At 38.5% G+C, this 22195-nt stretch overlaps 1 long non-coding RNA gene across 1 annotated transcript in view; it reads left to right on the forward strand.

The window, feature by feature from the left end:
- Positions 1 to 15546, forward strand: part of LOC148892713 (uncharacterized) — a 21751-nt gene extending 6205 nt beyond the window's left edge. The window contains exons 2-3 of the long non-coding RNA XR_016116300.1: positions 1988 to 2068; positions 14926 to 15546. This is a non-coding gene — a long non-coding RNA (uncharacterized LOC148892713). The remainder of the gene's footprint in view (positions 1 to 1987; positions 2069 to 14925) is intronic.
- Positions 15547 to 22195: the final 6649 nt, after the last annotated feature.

A 22195-nucleotide genomic window follows, 5' to 3' on the forward strand; every position in this document is an offset into this window, starting at 1 on the left:
TCTCTTGATGTGTCCCGGGAAAAATGTTGTTCACCCCTGGACTTGATCTGTCAGGCCAATCGAATAAAGAATAAATTGTGTGGAAAAAGCATGGATGTGACTGTCCATGGCAGTACAGTCTTCTATCCTCTATGCCCGCATCCCTGACATAGAAGATAAGAGAGCGAGACAGTTGGACAGACTGACACACAGAGGAAGGGGGGGCAAAGGAAAGCATGGACGATGACTCAGGGCCATGAACCACATGGTGATGGAGAAAGGAGGAAGGAATTACTCATCTGACCATGTGGAATCTCATACGGCTATCACAGGATTGACCGCGTGTTTCCCCCACGGGCATCACCCCCCCCCAATCCTCCCTCCCCCGCGATTGACATCACTCTTCCAAACAAGGCAGTGAGTCAAAGTATCGATTGTGGTGCATCCCCATCACACAGGAAACAGTTTAACTCATCTTTGAGACCCCTCGAGGCGTCACGCTTGTGATCATCACCACATAAGTGAGTTTCCATTCGTTTTGTTTTTTCTTTCAAAAAGACAGTCACTTGATTGCCCCCCACTACCCTTTAATTCCCCCCAGGGGGGTCCTTGCTTGTGAGAACATGTGTTATTATCTCACAAAGCCGTTTGAATTTGTCGAAAGCTGGCGGCTTGAGCACGACGATAGTTATGCCACCTGAGTGCCGTCGCAGAGACAGCCAGACTAAATAATGACGCTTATTTGCAGTGTCAATATGCAAGCTGGCTTGTTGGGTTTGAAATTACAGCCAGTCGGCGCAGGTTGATGTTTTCCCACCACAAATTAGGAAAACAGCGTGGAAATATTTAAAGGACAACCGACACCATTTTTTTGTTTCCTAACTGACATCAGAAAAACGTTTTAAAGCATCTAAAATATCCAAAACACGCAGGCTGATATTTTTAGTCAAATGCAAAACACCAATAAAAATGAGTTAAAGTGTCCCAAAACTACTTCTAAATGACCTCGGAGATGCTGAGTTTCAGAAAGTCCCGCCCCCTTGTTCGTGACGTCACGCCAGGGCGTCTTGCCTTGCTCTAAAGGCGCTTAGAAATGAAATGTATTATTATTATAATACTGTACAATAGTTATCTGGCTGGCTAGCTATCTAGCTGGCTAGCTATTAGCTATGTATTGGCTTGCTAGCTAGCTTTCTATCTACGTGTCTTACTATTCTATTTGAGTTACTTCCGGGTTGAGTGAACGCTGGCGCGTGTGGCTGCCGCTGCTCACCCACAGAACAACTTATCCTGTGACTGGAAAATGACCTTGAGAGTTTTGAAAGGTGCTTAGAAATGAAATGTATTATTGTTATTAAAGTGTGCCTTATACACCGGAAAATACGGTAAGTCCAAGGAGAAAGTGGCCACGCCTTCGAGCCTCTTATTTAACCAAGCTCGACATCATTATCGGCTGCATGCTAACAGCCGCGCAACAACTCAGGGGTGGGGGGGGGGGGGGGCATTTGAATGCAGCGCAAATAATGTAGACAAAAGAGACTTTTCATCACCCCTTTTCTTGAGAGCATACGTGGTTTGTTATCAAGTATACTTTTGCAATTATGGGCCCGAAAAAGCCATAAGCCAGGGGTGCCCAAAGTCGGTCCTCGAGGGCCGCCGTCCTGCCTGTTTTCCAGCTCTATCAGGAGCAACACACCTGATTCAAATGATCAGCTCATCAGCCAGCTCTGAAGCAGCATCAAAATGGTCCTGATGATTTGAATCAGGTGCGTGGACACCCCTGCCATAAGCCAACATGTTAAATAAATCACACTGAACTTGAGAATCTATAAGGAGATGTCTCAAAGGGCAAGAAAAGAATATGTGCAGTACTTAATAGCGAGTGACTTATCAGTGTGGCCTATTGGCGGCAATGCTAACACGTTGCCGCGTGCCGGCAAAGCTAATAAAAAGTCAAGCCTCTAAAGTGAAATAATGCAACGTGCCATCGTCCATGTGTCTTTCCCAGCTGGCTTGTGTATCCATTACATCCAACATCATTTGGAACTGGACACTTTTAATGGAATCGCGAGCCCCTCACAATGCGAACGTAAGCTCGTGATTTAGCACTTCATTTTTCAATTCAATTCTTTTTGGATTGGATTGGATTGGATTTGCCTTTATTAGTCTCACAGTGGAGAAATTTACATTTCACAGCAGCAAAGTGATGAAAGGAATGAAAGTAGAAAAACAAAATACATGAGCTGCTGGAAAGGCAGCCACTCTCGCGGCGCCGTCTTGAAGTCAAAAAAAAAAAAAAAAAAAAAACTAAATATTTATTTTTTTAAATTCATTCATTCATTCGTTCGTTCATTCATTCATTCAATCAATCAACTAAAATAGGTATTTATTTATTTAAATTATTTCTATTATTTATCTGTTAATGTATTTATTTTTGTATGTATGTACTGTATGTTTTTCTTTATTTAAGTATTGATTCATTCATTCATCCATCCATCCATCCATTCATTTATCTATTTAACTATTTATATATTTATGCATTTATGTACTTATTTATGTATTTATTTGTGTATTTATTTATTTATAATAATAACATTACATTTATGTATCTGTCTATTTATGTATGGATGTACTGTATGGATGTATTTCTTTAATTATTTATTCATTTGTTCATTTATTTATGTATTTATTTGTGTATTTACTTATTTATTTGCATTTATGTACTTATTTATGTATTTATTTGTGTATTTATTTATGTATTTATTTATTTTTAATAATAACAACATTACATTTATGTATCTGTCTATGTATGTACTGTATGTACTGGATGGATGTCTTTATTTAATTATTTTATCATTCGTTCATTTATTTATTCGTCTATTTATTTAGGAATTTTGTATGTATGTATTTCTGTATTTATTTCTCTTTTAATGCATTTATTTATCTGTCTGTCTATTTATTTAGGAATTTTGTATTTCTGTATTTATCTGTTAATGCATTTATTTATCTGTCTGTCTATTTATTTATGTCTGTATGTATGTACTGTATGTATTTCTTGATTGAATTATTTCTTGATTTAGTTATTTATCAATGAATTTATTTTTTAAGAGACTCAAGGTACAAGATGAGACAGCCTCCCACACAGCTCTTGTGACGCCCCGTTATTGAACTCATGTTCTCTCTTGTGTGAATCTGACATGAAGCATCAGATGACACATTTATACGAATATAAATTTGTGAGTTTAAATGGGAGATTTGACATTTCATATTTCCCCAAAAGATCTTAAACGTGCGGTTTGGCCAAACTGACAAAATGATTTTCTCCCTTTGCTAAATAAAAAGCATTTGCGGCAAGATCGTATTGCCTCGTGCCTTGACAACTCCATGCAACGTAGCAGTGCCTGTCTATTATATATTTTTCCCTTTAAAGGGGAGTATTTATTTATTTAGTTACTCGAGGCACCTGGATTATTAAAGGCACGGTGTGTGTTAGAGCAAAGGCCATCATGATTTGAGGAAAATACACCGGTAAGAACAAAATAAAAAGAAAAATAACATCACATGAAATTACCAAACAAACAAGATTCTGGTTGGCCCACCAATTTTATAATGTAGATAGTAGTATATAGTAGTAGTATCATTTAAAGTAATATTTTTAGTGTTGCCATAGCAACATCAGCCATCACAATTCTTCATTTACAGGTTAGGGGCACACACAGAGTTAATTCTACAGTGATACCTCGGTTTACAAACCTTGGCTTACAAACTTTTTGGTTTACAAACGTTAAATTTATGAAAATTTTACCTTGGCATACAAACTTTACCTTGGCATACAAACTTTTTTTATACACGGAGCTGCCTCAATGAGTGATGTGTTGTTCGCGAACGGGCCTGTTCTTCTAACAACAAAATGGCAGCCGACTGTTTTTGTCCTCTATTCCCCGCCCCCAGTCTTCGGTTAAAGACCATCACAAAGGTCAATAAGATGACTTTATTATACAGTACAGTTTATGTATTGAATTTAATACCAGAGCACATTCATTATACATAAAATAAGGTCTATTTTGTGTAGTTTTAAGGCTTAGAAAGTTAGAAAGTAGAAAATTATGTTTTAATGGGAACCCGGGAACGGATTATTCTCATTTTAATGGCTTCCTATGGGAAATTAATTTTTGGGATACACACTTTTCGCCTTACACACTTTGTCTGACAACCAATTAAGTTTGTAAATCACGGTATCACCGTACTTGCTAAATAAACAGGAAGCTATTTCATCAAAGTATGTTTGAGTACCATTTTAGGATAAATTTTAGATTAAAAAAAGTCTTATGTTAAATGATAAGTATGTTGTCCCTCAATAATTATCAAATCATTTTTGGGATACACACTTTTCGCCTTGCACACTCTGTCTGGGAACCAATTAAGTTCGTAAGCCAAGATATTATTTACTTACTGTATTTAACAATTTTTGCATTTCCTGTCCAAACTTTCTTGTATGCCGTACACATCTAAAAATGTGCAAAATTCATACAGAATACAGCCAGTTGACAGGTATGAAAGACATATCCACTGCTGGGTTTGTGACATTGTCTAAGGTGAAACGTTGTGGTCATGAAATGTGATTCAATAGTCATCCGTCTCATAGCGCCACTTTTTTTTTAAGCTTCGGTGTGAATGAGAGGCACACTTAATGAGTAGGAGTGCAAAAAAAAAAGAAGCACAGCAAATGTACAGCCAAGGGATCTGTTTTTTTTTTGGGCAGTGGCTTCACACAAAGAGGTGTAAAATAGCTTGCCAGCCACAATTGTTGCCGTGTCAGCCCCCGTCATATCTTTTTTTAATGTGACGTCTTAGTGCAAAGTCCACAATCTGCGCGAAGAGGGATTGACTTTACTTCTAATACATGACATGCCAGCACGGGATCAGATCAAGTTTATATTAAATAGTGACTTCACTCTAAGGATCTCCAAAAACGTTGAGATTTACCCCGGCGGGGTCATCAGTGGAGCTGGAGTGGGTTGTAGACTTTATCCCTCCCCCCCACTCGCACGTTCTGCTTTCTTTGACTTTATATGGCTTACAAAGCCATAGTGAGCGTGGGCTGGTCCAAGTGTGGGAAGTGTGGGACGTGGGGGTGAGACAGAGCCGAAAGCCATTCTCAAGTAAAAGTACAGTGGGACCTTGGCTTACGAACTTAATTGGTTCCCAGACAGAGTGTCTAAGGCAAAAAGTGTGTATCCCAAAAATTAATTTCCCATAGGAAACCATTCAAATGAGAATAATCCGTTCCCAGGTCCCCATAAAACATAATTTTCTACTTTCTAATTTTCTAAGCCTTAAAACTACACAAAATATACCTTATTTTATGGATAATAAATGTGCTATAGTATTATTATTAAAGAAATAAACTATACTATACAATAAAGTCATTTTACTTACCTTTGTGATGGTCGCGAACGACACATCACTCATTGTGGCAGCTCCGTGTGTATCCCGAAAAATAGTTCGTATGCCAAGGTAAAATTTTCATAAATGTAACATTCGTAAACCGAAAAGTTCGTAAGCCAAGGGGTTCGTAAACCGAGGTCTCACTATATTGACGTGTTTCATTGAAAAGGTAACCCCAGTTCACCGCTTATTTGTATGAGAACATGTTTTATTTTTAAATTAGACCTTAGTTTATTTTTAAGTTAGGGCAGTTACCGTATATCCTCATCTAGAGGTTCATCTCAATAATGGGGGCTGCTATGTTGTGGTGCAAGGAGTTGAGATTTTTGTAGACACAAGATGTATTTATGTATTTATTTTCTTTGACCACAGATTAGCAGATATCAAATAATAAATAATTTTGTTATAGAAATAAAAATGACCTCACTTCTATATTATATGATGTTTTGAATAAAAATAAAAGCAACATTGATACCCACACCACTGCGGCCAACATGTACAAAATTACATGTACAGTATATACTGGAATCATAATTTAACTAATTCACTGCCAGATATGTGCAAAAATGTGTCGACTCCAGTGCCAGGGTCTTATGTATGGAAACTTTTGAAAATACACAATTTATTGGGGTACACCTTATACTACAGTGCACCTTATACACCGGAGAATACTGTATATGTGGTCAGGCTGCCCACTTGACGGAGGGGAATATTTTTGTACTTTATGATCCGCTGTTGATTTTGTTAGCGACAAAACGCAAATCAAGTAACTTTTTTTTTTTAAACGACAACCCAACATATTGTTTTGATCGACAAATTGTTTTGATGCGGAAATCACTTTGCCAGTAAATTGAATCATAATATAGTTAAGGTCTCCAATGCCGTTTGTGTCCTAAAAAATAAAAGACAAAATTTAGTTTGAACCAATTACATACAAAATCATTTTGATATAATTTCAGCCTCATGAGAAGGTTTTAGTGATCCAAATTTCAAGCAGGAAGAGCTTAATTTCGGCTGAGACGTGAGCATTGTACGTCGATAAGTTAAATAGACAGAGTTCAGACGATTAGGAACATTACTGAAAAGTGGGTAAGTCCACTAGATGAACAGAGGGAGAATATTAATGAGGATTGAAGAAATATGATCTAAAAACCCACCTATGTATTTAAAATCACATTCACTGTATAGTTTTATCTCTTGTTATTGATATTTTTATCTGTGGTTTTATTTATGTCCCCGTTTTGTGATTGGGAAAGTGTCCTTGAGAGCTTTGAAAGACGCTTATAAATAAAAAATTTATTATTATTATTATGAAGAAAAATGAAGTCATACTCCTATAAAATGACAATATTTGGAAATGTCTAGTACAAAAACGGTGACTGATGCCAAAACTTTTGCCAAAACATTTCATTTTAAGACAATTGGATGATTATGAATATGAGGAAAAGGGTTGGAAATGCATGACATTGAAATAATCTGAGGAGAAAAAAAGTGATCGTTTGATGAAATGAAGTGAAGAAATTGAATGAGGGGGAAAAAGTAAGAATTTTATAGCAATAAATAATGTGAGGGGGGAAAAAAGTTGTATTTCTATAAAAACATAGTTTGAATATTACACGTTACAAAGTTGACATGAATCCCAAATTTTCCAAGCATGAGGAAAAAGTAGTTGCGCATGTATGAAAAGGCTTTGATTAAAAAAACTGAAAACAACATTCAGATATTAGGAGATACTGGGAATAATAATAATAATAATAATAATAATAATAATAATAATAATAATAATAATAATAATCAGAATCAGAATACCTTTATTCATCCTACAATGGGGAAATTTGCAGTCCACAGCAGCAATTGAAAAGGGATGGAGTTGGGGTGGGGTGAAAGGATAGAAAACAAGATATTCTAAGCATAATAATAATAATAATAATAATAATAATAATAATAATAATAATAATAATAATAATAATAATAATAATGGCTGCCGGACTGTAAAGTGTCCTTAAGAGCTTAAAATGTAATGTATTATTATTATTATTATTATTATTATTATTATTAACATGGTCATATACAGGAAATAAAGCAGTTACACTGTTAGTAGAAAGCACCATAGTGAAACCAAGATATAATAATAATAATAATAATAATAATAATAATAATAATAATAATAATAATAATAATAATAATAATAAAGAAATAACAATTAAGATATACTACTACTACTACCACTAATAATAATAAAGATATAAGAAAAAAGATAAAATAATAAAAAAAACAATAATATTAATAAAATAATAATATAATAATAATAAAATATACTAATATACCAATATAATAATAATAATAATAATAATAATAATAATAATAATAATAATAATAATAACAATAATAATAATAATAATAATAATAATTTGTAACATGAGGGAAAGTGGAATTGATTGATTGTCATAATATAAAAATGTGTATTTTAATATTTTTCTTTTCTTTTGCCTCAGTCTATACCCCAAAAAACAGGCCCATATCAAAACAGCTTATCTAAGATACATTTCCATAGTACCGAGGTTGCAAAAAAAAATAAATCAATGATACCCGGCGGGTTCTTGACTTCCTGAATGGAGTTTCCGCTTTGTTCCAAAACAACCAAGGCAGGTGAAAGCGTTGCCAGCCAGCCAGCACGTGAGGAAAAAAAATAGACTTGCAAACAGTATAGTGTTACTTGTTGGTTAGCGTACTTAGCACTTGCGCTCATCACACCACACTACATTTACCCATCTGCTCAGTGGAAACGAATCATTGCGTCATATAAGTGGAGTGTAATTACAGCAGGTCATTAAGTTCCTTTTTCTAGCCTTCTCATGCGCGCTCTCCGTCAGGAGCGGTGTGGCGACCCCTCGACCCCGTCGCCGCACTCCTGTTACAACACTTGTCATGCAAAACATGTGTGCAACAGTGGAAATGGATTTGCTTTTTTCAAGCTACTTTCAAATTGTCCAATATTTTGAAAACACGACACATGACCGAATTCCCTGCAATTGCCAAATTTATTCAGCAATTGAGAAGAGTGAGTGCCATTCCCGAATTTGTTCAGGTTTTGTTTTTTTTCTTGCAGCGGGTGCCGATAAAGCCCTGGTCAGACCTCTGACAATGGTTTTCCCTACCACGAGGGGGTAGCATTTTCCTTTTGTCCATGTTAGCTCTTTGTTACAGCTTCAGCTGTTGTTAAAGTACGATATAAATCATTATGTATGTATTGCATTTTGTACAGCTGCCCCCATTTCAAGCTCAGATAACTCCATACACATATAACTTAGGAATTAACTCTTTTTATCTGATGAAAGAAGAGAGTCTAAGGTTTCTTATGCTAAATTGAATATTTATGTCATCCTAAAACTCAATATTCTGTGGGTCCTGCAATTTGAGTGAAAATGACAAAAACCCTGGCACTGGAGTGGACACATTTTTGCACATCGTTTGGCAGTGACTGAGTTCAATTAGGACAAATTATTGCTATTGATTAGTGAAAACGTGAATTTGGCCATTTTTAGACACGGGGTAAGATAAAGTAGTTCCAGTTTCCTCTCGAGGGTCGTTACGAATTTTGGAAAACCATTAGAATGTTTCATCTCATCCACATATTACATGCAGAACGGACACCAAATTAATAAATAACTAGTTTTCAAATATGAACTCAAGAATAATGACTGTTATTGTAGCTTACTTGGGACAAATTGAAATTTTAGTTCGGACTTTAGCAAGCATCATGGCACTTGACATGCTTGATTTGCTTTTGCGGGCCGAATAAAATGATGAGGCGGGCCAGATTTGGCCCCCGGGCCTTGAATTTGACACCAGTGATGTATCCAATCTGAATTTACAAATTAAGAGAAACGGTGTGTGTGTGTGGCACTCCCACCATGAGAACCTCCAGTTAAGCTGCCAGGCCACTTCCAACATGCACTTACACAGAGAAACACTTACATCGGCGCAGTTGTGCACACTTAAAGGCATGCCGGGGCACGAGTAGATCGAGCATATGTGTCACACTGCACACCGTAAACACCGTCAAACTGCTAGCTTGGCAGTTTAAAGAAATGTGCATGGTGTGGATGAACGGGGCGAGGGGGGGCTTTATGGACATTTCCATTCAGACGTAGTATACTGTTTCCTCTGAGCTAGTTTAAGTTCAGGGACCGGCAGCTGCTACCTCAGCTGAGTGCAGCAGTTTGAAAGTTCGACATGACATTTGAACATTCTAAACTGTCACACACGTGGGGAAAACTGCGCCTCAGTGGCCATAAACCAAGAGTGTCAAACTCGTTTTTTGCCATGGGTGCGTTATAAATTAGGGGAAGTCATTAGAATGTGTCATGCCCTCCACATATTACATTTAGAGCACACATAGAAATTTTAATGAATAACTAGTTTTCAAATTTAGAGTAAAAAATAATGACAGTTATTGTGGTTTAAATCAGACACTTTGAAATTTTTGTTCAGACTTTAGCAAGCTTCATGTAATTACACAAGTTTGATTTGCTTTTGCGGGCCAAGTAAAATGATGTGGCTCGCCAGATTTGGCCCCCGTGCCTTGACTTTGACACCAGTGTGCTAGAGCAAAAAAAACAAACAAAAAAGCAAATGAGAGCAGATTTGTAATCATCTGGTAAAGTTTGCTTGACTAAATAATTAAATCAATAACAAACACAGATTGATAGGTAGTTAGATAGCTAGCTAGCTAGCTAGCTAGATAGATATCCATCGATCCACCTAGCTAGCTCGATAGCTAGCGAAATAGCTAGCGACATAGCTAGCTAGATAGCTATTCATCGAGCTAACATTTTGGCTACTTTGTTTGGTCTGAAAATTTCGTGTTGATGGCGAAATTAGAAGGATTTGATTGTAGTTGACACAAATTCCCAGCAGACAAATGAGCCAATATCCAACGGAGCTTGGGTGCCATCTTGTGCATTTTCTGGGCGCTACATTGGAGATGAGACGGAAGGACTTCTTTAATCGATTGCAAACATTTATGCTTTCCTCTTCAGAACTATTTGAATCATATTCATAACTGGATGTGTAACAAGAAAGCATCTTCTCCGAATCTGAAGCCATTGTTTTGATGCTCGAGCAAGGCAAGACGTCACGAACAAGGGGCAGGACCTTCTGAAAATGAAACTTTCTGAGGTAATTTTGAAGTAGTTTTGGAACACTTTAAGTCATTTTTATCGGTGTTTTGCATTTGACTAAAAATATCATCCTGCGTGTTTTGGGCATTTTAGATGCTATCATACGTTTTTCTGATGTCAGTTAGGAAACAAAAAAATGGTGTCGCTTGTCCTTTAAACATACATTCCATCCAAAATATAGCACTGAAGCAACTTATGAACAACTTCACTTTACGAACAACTGTTCGGAACGTATCTCATTCGTAAGTTGGGGAGCGTCTGTAAATAAATTAATAAACACATATATCAGGTTTCTCCTTTGTCTGATTGTTGATGATTAACAAGCTAGGCATGCTATGAATGTCTTTCTGAAAAGATATTCATGTTTCAGCTTCTTTGGGTTTTAAAATTCTCACATTTATACTGATTTTAAGGAATCTAAATAAAGACATTAAAAAAAATCAGTAAAGGGATTTTTCAAGGTGCTGCTTGGTAGAACAAATTAAGAATGGGGCAATTGGTGATGTTGAAGAGATGCTTGGCTCCTCTTAATATTTGCTGTCGTTTTGATTTACCGCCGCCATGTTTTTTTTTCTTTACATTTTTTTTTTTGTGAACTGTATTTCTATGATCTCACACGTGCAGACTAAATCCAATATGCCTGGAAGCATCCAGGCTTCGAGTCAACGCAGGACAATGAAGGATGCTTAAATGATTCCATAGAACATGTGATCGGCATTGACATCTGCCCCTGCGAGATAATGACCGCAAATGGGTTGTATAAACGCATTTGAAAGCACGCGTTTGGGCCCCGTGTCTATTTCAATCTCAGTCGTGGTGATGGAGTCCGAAGAATAGATCAGAATGTGGCGTGGGTGTTGAGGAAGTGTCCCCAGGAACCAACTAAAAGCGTCCCTCCGTTGTCGTAAAAAGCCCCGACCCTGCGTCGACACACCCACTCAACATGCATAAGGCATCTTCATAGCGCCACACGGCAGCTGCTTATACGCACATTAGAAGTGCTATGAGAAATACAACATCAAACATAATTTCTGGGAAAAAAAAGTCCAGCGCATTGAAAAAAAACAACCAGACACATTGCCGCTGTCTTGTGTGGTTGCGCGATGAGGAGCACATGACTTCAATCTGCCGTGGTGCATGACTCCTTATCAGACAAAAGCGCCCCACAATGATGGCTCACGCCCCTCTCCCCGCCATGTCAGTGGGAAGTCATGAGATCTTGGTCCCTTTTGCCACGCCGGGTCTCATGGCTCAAAGAGACCTTAAAAAAATGACCCTGCTTCAAAAACATCCATGTAAAAAAATGGCTACAGCTTAAATAGATAGATATACAGTGATACCTCGGTTTTCGACCATAATTAGTTCCATAAACCTGCTCGAAAACCGATTTGTTGAAAAACCGAAACAGGACTTTCCATTGTAATCAATGTAAAAAAATTAATCCGTTCTAAAAACTGTTTTTTTTAATCTTTATTGAACAATACTAATCTGTCCGCTAACAATGGACGCTAAACAAGGAAGTGCCTTTCCAAACACGACTGCTTTGTTTATCTTTATTCAACAATACTAAAACGTCTGCTCAGAATGTAATACTACATGAGGCCAACAGTCCGATTTGCATGGATCTCAACCAGACAGGTCTGCTTTTTATGAATCGCGATTGAACAGCATAAACAATGCTGACTCACAATGGAAAGCTACACGAAAATAGCGTCCGATTTGCGGAGATCTCAACCAAACACGGCTACTTTTTCGTAAAAAGAAAAAAAAAAACTTTAGTCAACAATACTAATGTGCCGGTTACAATGAGGAAGATACGACACGAGGACGCCAGGTATATGGAAGCGGAGGGTAATCGAGTGGTGCATTGCGGTGCGCTCAGTTCGGTTGTAGACGGGGCATAAAAAAAGCCAAAATGTTTGGTTGACAACTGAATTGGATGAGAACTGGGACGTTCGAAAACCGAGGTTTGACTGTATGTATATAGAGAGAGGAAAGAATGACGGGTCGGGATTTATTTTGCAGATAAATGAATGTTAGACCCAGAGAGCAGCACTAAACGCAATTGGCAACAGCTTAGCGGTCTCCAATCACCAAAAACTCCAAAAGAAGACATCAACTTGCCATATTACAAGATGCCAACCGCTCGCGGGCGTAAAGGCCTTCTTGGATTTGACTGACGAGGCCAAAATGAACCTCTCCTAACAAAATGATGAAAAACCCAAAATATGGAGAAACAAAGAGTTGACTTACGATCCAAATCATGTGTATTCGTCTTTATTGATGATGTAACTCATTAATGGTAACAGCTAGTGTACAAAACCATTTTGTCTGGAAATTGACAGGAAAATACATCCAAATTACCGTATTTTCCGATGTATAATAAATAATAATAATAATAATAATAATAATAATAATAATAATAATAATACATTTCATCAGCACATACATTCTAAGCATGAAGAAACAAAACCCAAACAAATTCGGGAATGGTGCTATACGTCACATTTTATATTCCCGAATAAATTTGTGAATGGCAGTGAATGAGTTAAAAACAATGCGGCCTAAAAATCGAAGTGCTGTGAGAAATAAGGGTAAGGTCACTTTAAAAACAAAGCAATAAAAAGAAACAAATGATTGGATATGGGGGTGATAAAAGTGAATTTCTTTTCTCAGAATCTTCTTTGAATGATGGTGCTAAGCTAAAACAAGCTGGCAAAGTTTATGATGAGCGCATGTGTGTGCCTCTGTCTGTGAGTGTTCGGGTCCGGCCGTCACGACATCACATGCTGCAATCACAGAGTGGCGATGGCTTGAGGCGGCGTGGACGCGTTCCAAAGGGAGCGCTTGAAATGAGACTAACTTAAAGGTTGCCGGGTTCATCCGCAGTTGACTTGAAAAGGGTTGATTGTCTTGGTGCGCCGCTCACGGTTTGTTTGCAAATCAATCGCAGAAAGCTTTGAATGGCTACCCTATGCTGGATGTGACTGTGGCAAATAGCGGACTCAATCAATGAGAGAGAAAGAAAGACAGACAGACAGAGAGGGAGAGCGAGGGAGGGGAAGTGGGAGGAGTGAGGGGTGAGTTTGCCTTTTAGCATGAATTCTTTAAAGGACAACCGACACCATTTTTTTGTTTCCTAACTGACATCAGAAAAACGTTTTATAGCATCTAAAATACCCAAAACGCACAGGCTGATATTTGTAGTCAAATGCAAAACACCAATAATAATGACTTAAAGTGTCCCAAAACTACTTCAAAATGACCTCAGAATGTTTCAGTTTCAGAAGGTCCCGCCCCCTTGTTCGTGACATCACGCCAGGACGTCTTTGCCTTGCTCTAGAATCAAAACAATGGCTTCAGATTCGGAGAAGATGCTTTCTTGTTACTCATCCCGTCATGAATATGATTCAAATAGTTCTGAAGAGGAAAGCATAAAAAATTTGCAATCGATTAAAGAAGTCCTTCCAGATCAATTTGAGCCGTCAGGACTCCATTGTAGCGTCCCAAAAAATGCACAAGATGGCGCCCAAGCTCCATTGAAAATGAGCTGTTTTGTCTGCTGGGAATTTGTGTCAACTAGTATCAAATAATAGTCTTGGTGCAACACACAACGATTCTTCATTGCGTTATTTATGTTTTTTCCTAATAAATTCGCCATCAACACGGATCAACACGAAGTTTTCAGACCAAACAAAGTACCCAAAATGCATTGTGTGTCGCTTTCTCGGTCAGGGGTGTTCCTTGAGTGACGTCACGTCAGGCATCGCCATCAACTCGAAAACAAGACTTCCTGAATATTCAGCGCGAGTCTTAAAATGTAAAATAAAGCTATATGCGGTGGAATCTTTGTAAAATACGCTCAGCAGAAGTCATTTGAAGTGATTTTACAAATTATGGACACAACTTGTCCAAAGGCGTCGGTTCTCCTTTAAGCAGTACAGTAAGTATTTTCTCATAAGGAATTCTGTCAATCGGAAATTCCTTAATCCGGAAAAAAATCGTACCACTAAATGATCGCAAATATCAATTTCCTACAACGGAGATTTCAATGTCTGGAACACGGAATTACAATCCATGCAAAATTGTGTCATTACTTGCTCGATATATGGAAAAAAGGTCGTCCGTTCTGGCTCTTCTGTTAAGTGGAGGAAAATGGCATAAATAATTAACATACCCACTGAAGGTGTCATTTATATAATCATTCCCTAAATTTATTTGGTTACAATTTAGAAAAAAAAAAAAAAAAAAACAAAGAGAGTGAATGGTGTTTTTTCTTTTCTGGAAAAAAATATATTTTTTTGTGTGTGTGCAGCTTTTTCATGATTCCAAAAAGGTCACAATTTCAACAAGAGCTGTCAAGAGAAGAAATAACGTGAGAAGAGAAGAACAAAAAGTACCGGGCCATTACGTACAGTCAATGGACTCACATTTGAAGTGGTTAAGACTTGTCAAATTATTTTTTACAGCTGTGTACGGATTAAGAATGTGAAAATGTGAATAATAAATTTGACAGTTAATAAATTAGTCTTGGTCATGTATCAATTAAAGTTTTCCTTTGTTGAGTGTAGGTCACTTTATTTCTGCACAGTTTCATATTTCATGACGGTGACACTCATTGAAGAGATTATTTTTTATATCCACGAAAAGCTAGCAACCACTCACTTGATGACAATGAGGTTAAGGTCTTAGCGAAAGAAAATAGATGGTTTGAAAGGGGAGTAAAAAAAGCTATTTTCATAAAACAGCAAAACCCTTCACTAAATCTCCATGGTGGGGTGAAGTTCAATTTAGCTCATTCCAACAACGGACTTCTTAGGCAACATAGGCTTAGTTATGCTGATGAGGTGATAGTAGTCCTCTGCTCCCCCCAACTTGAGAGCAAGGACCAAACATAGCAGAGTCTGGCAATATTTTTCTGGCATATATATATATATATATATATATATATGTAAGGCCAAAACTACCAGCAAAGGATTGTAGTTCGCTGACGAAGCCTCTTGGATAAGAAGCGAAACGTCCGACACCTTCAAAGAAGTTCAGATGATGGCTGAAGAAACCTTCTCTTCGATTAACAAAGGAACGTTACTGTCAAAAGAGGCCATCTTTTACAGTAATTGCATCTGTTTTCTGCCTTGTGCAGTTAATACTCTTCGTCATGTCTCAAGAATCTGTGGTGAATGTTTTTGCTCCTGAAGCAGTTTTGGCAAAACACAACATTCCGTGAAATCCCACCCCCACAAAGTGATTAACTGCACCCTACAAAGAAAATGTACCTGTTTGAAAATGGCTCAAGTTGGAATTCAGCGAGGAAGCACAATCTCAAGTGTCTTTCTTCAAATATAGATTTGGTAAATCATCTTTGGAGGTTTTTTTTATATTATATATTCTGTGATACCTTGGCTTACGAACTTAATTGGTTCCCATACAGAGTGTGTTAGGTGAAAAGTGTGTATCCCAAAAAATTATTTCCCATAGGAAACCATTAAAATGAGGATAATCCGTTCCCAGGTCCCCATAAAACATAATTTTCTACTTCCTAATTTTCTAAGCCTTAAAACTACACAAAATATACCTTATTTTATGTATAATAAATGTGCTATGATATTATAATTAAAGAAATGAACTGTAATGTATAATAAAGTCGATTTATTAACCTTTGTGATGGTCGTTGATGGCTTGATGGAATGGAGTGGCCGTTTTTATCAGCATTAAACACTTGATGAGGAACATAGCCTTCTTTCACCATCTTGATGAATGATCCCTTGTAAGTGCTCTCTCTGCAATAATTTTACCTGGTTCCTCATCAATTGTGTTCTGTTTAGCTGGGTTGATAGTTTTTTGCATCAAGTGTACAGATAGCTTGTGCGGGTTATTTGTGGAGCCTGATTGATGGGATATTTTAACCTTGCAGTCTACACTCTGCCTTTGAACTATCAAAGTTTAAACCAGTCCAAATTTCACAGTTTTCTATCCATTTTCTCACCATTTCACTTTTGATTTTTTTTGTTTCAAGCTCTGTCATTGCCCTCTTGTGTGTGTGTGTTTCTCACTCTCTCTCTGTCGTCTGCCTGTCTCTTTAATGTTTAAACCCCCCCCCCCCCCACTACTGCGTTCTTGACCAATCATGTGGCTTTAACCGAAGACTAGGGGCGGGGAATAGAGGACAAAAAAAGTCCTTGTTAGGAGAACGGGCTCACATCACTCATTGTGGCAGCTCCGTGTGTATCCCGAAAAATAGTTCGTATGCCAAGGTAACATTTTCATAAATTTAACGTTCGTAAACCGAAAAGTTTGTAAGCCAAGGGATTCGTAAACCGAGGTATCACTGTATATGGAATACTAACTTGTCTTTCACCAACACTGTCTAACAAAAAGTTAAAGTACCCCACATGGTTTCAATAAAACAGTCAGTGCGAACAATCCTGGCTGCTGCACACTTAGAGCACTAAGGACACGTGAAAAGCAATAGTCGGAGGAATTGGCGTACTCTCGCACGCGCGCACACACACACACACAAACGGACCAGCCTCGATCACTGGAAATGGACTACAATGCACGTCACAAGGCCAGCAACAGCACTCAAACGAACATGTATGATGCAGGGCGATAAAAGCTGAGCCCCGTTGAAAGTTCACGTTCACACGATGCCACTTGACCGACCAAGCTTCCACTCATTCGTCTCGATATGAGTCATATAACGCGAGTGAACACAGGAGCGTGTGATGTTTCAGATGCAAACAGTCTACTCGCTCGCCCAGAGTGGCATGCGGCATTGCTCAACCTGTTCGTCAGGCTCCCCCACAGGGCCAAAACAAATAATTCACCAAAGAGAGCATGTCCTCAAAAAGGCACGTGGTGCCCGCGAGCAGCTTCGGATTCCCGTTCAAGACTTGTTGCGCAGTGTATTTGCTGAAAAATTGGTCCAGTGAGAAGTTTTCACTTGTTCTCGCCTTGGGACGCACAGCAAAGCGTATTTTACCCATTTTTAAAAATGGTCGTTTTTAACTCGGACGGTGGGGGACACCATGAACTGAATGCCAGATTTTCCTCAATCATGGGATTACTTTTTCAGGGTACCCTTGTGTGTTTTTCACCAAACATTAACTGCCACACATCCAAAAATGTGTCCACTTTAGTGTCAGGGTTTTTGTCATTGTCACTTGAATTCCAGGACCCACAGAATATCGAGTTTTAATACATAAACATTCAATGCTGCATAAGAAGCCTTAGTCTCTATTCTTTCATCAGAAAAAAATGAGTTAATTCCTAAATTATATAGGTCTGGAGTTATTTGAGTTTGAAATGTGAGCGGCTGTCCAAAATACAATGCAATACATACATATTGATTTATATAGCGCTGAAACTGGAACAAAGTGCTAACATGGAAAAAAGGGAAATGTTGTGAAAAAGAAAAACATTGCCAGAGGTCTGGCCAGCGCTTTAATGGCACCTAAGCAAGAAAAAACATGTCATGATCTGGTTGGCGGCCAACGGGGGGCGCTGTCGCCCCAGCCTGCACCTGCACAGGTGCTGGTCGTTTCCAATCAGTGACACTCAAAAGGACCAGCGGCACGACCATTCGGTGTCGGGTAATTGTTGAATGTCATTGTTGTATGATGTTGAACGCATTGTATGCTGTTGTATGCAATTGTATGCATTGTGTGCAGTGCATGTTTGTTTAACCATGGCGGACTTTTTATCTTGGTTTTCTTTTGATACTTTGTATTTTTTCGGTTCAGATGATTTTGATGTTTTAGATTTTGTTCCTGCTGACTTTATTTTAATACAATTTGTCAAACACAACCTCCTGCTGCCTCCTGCCTGCTTTTTTTGGGATCCGCACCCGCCATCACCACCTTGAAAAACGTGAGAAAACAAAATCAGAACTAATTCGCGAATGGCTTCAATTCCCGAATAAATTTGTGAATGGCAGTGAATGAGTTAAATCATTCTATATTACGCACCACCCAATAAATAAATAAATAAATAAATAAATAAATAAAAATAAAAAAATACAGCGCAGCCACCCACTCCCAATGGGCAATATACGGAGCAGACGGTTTTGCCATCTATGTCCCAAAATAGGCAACCGCTAGCAATTCCAGGTCAGATGGTTTTGAAACATCCAGTGGAGGAGTGGGGGGGGGGCCTTGGGGGGGCTCTCTGCAGCGAGGCAGTCGAGGGAGGAGGCTTCGTTCACACCCGGGTGACAGTGAGTGCTGACAAAAGCCGTGGGTATCGTCCCTATGCACACAACGCGTGGCCAAAATACAGAAAGAAAGTAAATCCCATTGGCAAAGTTAGCATTTATTCTATGCTAGACTTGAGGTGGGAATGAAAATGGCTCCTATGGGATTTTCCTATTATTTGTGATGATTGATATCAAAAATGCACACTTGAATGGCGCTTTTGTGTCATTTGTACATCAGTAAGCTCGTGGGGGTCATCATTGATTGATCAGCGAATCAGCCTGCAGCTCCACTTGCATACTCCTAATGTTTTTAACCACATCATTCGCTACACCCTTCGTCCACTACGCCTCGAGGTGCACAATGAGTCATATTTAAAGAACAGCCGACGCCTTCGGACAAGTTGTGTCCATAATTTGTTAAATCACTTCAAATGACTTCTACTGAGTGTATTTTACAAAGATTCCACCACATATAGCTGACGTGACGGCACTCAAGGAACGCCCCTGACCGAGAAAGCGACACACAATGCATTTTGGGTACTTTGTTTGGTCTGAAAACTTCGTGTTGATGGCGAAATTAGAAGGAAAAAACATAACGCGATGGTGAATCGTTGTGTGTTGCACCAAGACTACTATTTGATAGGAGTTGACACAAATTCCCAGCAGACAAATCAGCCCATTTCCAACGGAGCTCGGGCGCCATCCTGTGCATTTTCTGGGACGCTACATTGGAGTCCTGACGGCTCAAATTGATCTGGAAGGACTTCTTTAATCGATTGCAAACATTTACGCTTTCCTCTTCAGAACTATTTGAATCATATTTATAACTGGATGAGTAACAAGAAAGCATCTTCTCCGAATCTGAAGCCATTGTTTTGATTCTCGAGCAGGGCAAGACGCCCTGGCATGACATCACGAACAAGGGGGCGGGACCTTCTGAAACTGAAACATTCTGAGGTCATTTTGAAGTAGTTTTGGGACACTTTAAGTCATTTTTATTGGTGTTTTGCATTTGACTACAAATATCAGCCTATGTGTTTTGGGTATTTTAGATGCTATAAAACGTTTTTCTGATGTCAGTTAGGAAACAAAAAAATGGTGTCGCTTGTCCTTTAAACAAAAAGCCCTCTTAAAAAAATAATCATTTTCTGAAAACTCTTGAATGTCTACTTCACAGCAACTTGTCTCCATGAGTAGGAATCCCACCTTCAAGACATTCTTCCTTATATCCAAGGCGTTACTAGCCTCATTTTTTTTTAAATCCTGCATGACACATGGTTACAATCCTGTCCCTGGCTTTTTTCCCAGCATCCTCACAAGAGGAATTTATGCATTTGACTGACTTGTTTTCAGGAGCAACATCAGTCATTTAGCTCAAGTGCCAGAAAAAGGAAATCCTACAGAGGATTGATTCCCAAAAGTCTTTTTATGGCTTGTGGAGTTGTCTCCTTTCTTTTCGTGTATTTAGTGCATCATTATGACAAACTGTGAATGAGGAGTTAAAACTCAGCATTAAAGTAACAATTCAGAACGAAAGTTGTCACGTGAGAAAGAATTGCGTGAAATGGGTACAAATATAGTGATACCTCAGGTTACGAATTAAATTGGTTCCTAGAAAGTGTGTGTAAGGCTAAAAGTGTGTCTTCCAAACATTAATTTCCCATAGGAAACCATATAAAAACAGAATAATCCATTTCCAGGTCCCCATAAAACATAATTTTCTACTCGATAAGCCTTACAACTACACAAAATATACATTCTTTTATGTATAATAAATGTGCTATTGTATTGTAATTAAAGAAATAAACTGTACAGTTTAATAAAGTCGTTTTATTTTCCTTTGTGAAGGTTGTTGATGTAGTTGCCTCTTGATGATAGAGTGAAGTTGCCATGCTTTCTCTGAGATAATACCCTACCTAACACAGTCCCCTACTAGCTGCTTTTCGTTAATCCAAATCAACAGAAGTTTTTCAATCTCTTCTATTGCCTGAGACCGTTGCTTAGTCAACACTGAAACACCCTTAGCCATACGTAGCAATGGTCGAGTTCGCATACTGGTACTGTGACGCTAAGTCACACAAATGTACACCTTGTTCGTGTTTCTCGATGATCTCCTTCTTGTGCTTGACCGTAATTTTGTTTTGTGTCCTTTTCGGCTGAACATTAGCCTCTGGTGGGGTCTTTTTCGGTCCTATAATAGCAAAAGTATCCGTGATAACAAACCACGTATGCACTCAGAGAAAGGGTGTGTATAAAGGTTGTCCAGCAGCCACGGTGGCGCTGTTCAGCTGTGTAGTTTGGTGTTCTTCCGCCAAAACTAGTACATTATAGTTCTGTAGCGCACATGTGATTCAGTCTCTTCATTAACAAAAAAGCACAGCGGATTGAAGCCAATTGTGGACACCATACTGTATTTCCAGATCCTGATTATTAACTTGAGGACTCACAGTTTGCTTTCAAAAGAAATTAGCAGGATTTTCCACAGAAACAAATGAACTTGATTTACATTTGGCAGACGTGAATGAATACGATGGAAATAATCATCGTACTCCTCGATTGAATATGGAGCCAATTTGCTTGGAAAAGGAGCTTGTTCTGCATAGCCGTTTCCTTGAGGCAAGTCTATTATTTAGCACATTTGCTTTGAAAAGGCAAAGATGAGGCTTGTGAGATGCAGGAGATACGCCCCGGGATGCAAACTGTCTACCTGCTTCACCCGTGGCCATTATGAATACACAAATCCGTCTGAAGCTTTACATATATGGTACTGGAAGTGTGAGAATGTCATCATTTGTGGGGGGCCAAGCCTGAGTAACGTATCATGACTGGTCGTTATTGACTGCAGCTGCTGGTTCCAATGAAGTAAGGTATGTTTGGGCGAAGAAATGGAAATATTTCTAGAACTAATAAAAGAAGCAAACATGAACATGACCGTGTCCCCTTACAAAGCGGAGAATGAAACGCTGGTCTCATTATCTCAAATAGTATTCGCAACATAAACAATCTTTTTTGCCGTCTGATTCCTGACAGATCGGTATGTGGTGAACGCTGACCCAATTGTGACCAGAGTTCTTTCAAACATGAAAGCTCACTCAGACATTCTTCTATGACCGAGTCTCTTGTGGCAGACAGACGTTCTTATATGACGACATCTCATGGCATAGGCCTCTCTCTATTCAACACTTGCAAAATCATAACAAATGGAAGAAGGCAAAAATAACATATTAGTTTTGCGGATTTTTAACTAAATTCGCTGAAAAATGTTGAAATATTTGGATGGAATACTATTTGGGCGGCGGCCATGTTGGCAGGGGCAATTTTCACCTGAAAACACCGCATGGACAAACAGTATGTGTCGGCCATGTTGTCAAAGGAAAGAATCCCTTCAAAG

The sequence above is a fragment of the Hippocampus bargibanti genome, linkage group LG10, assembly GCF_051943395.1.
Source record: "Hippocampus bargibanti isolate YZ-2025 linkage group LG10, ASM5194339v1, whole genome shotgun sequence".
Lineage (NCBI taxonomy): Eukaryota > Metazoa > Chordata > Actinopteri > Syngnathiformes > Syngnathidae > Hippocampus > Hippocampus bargibanti.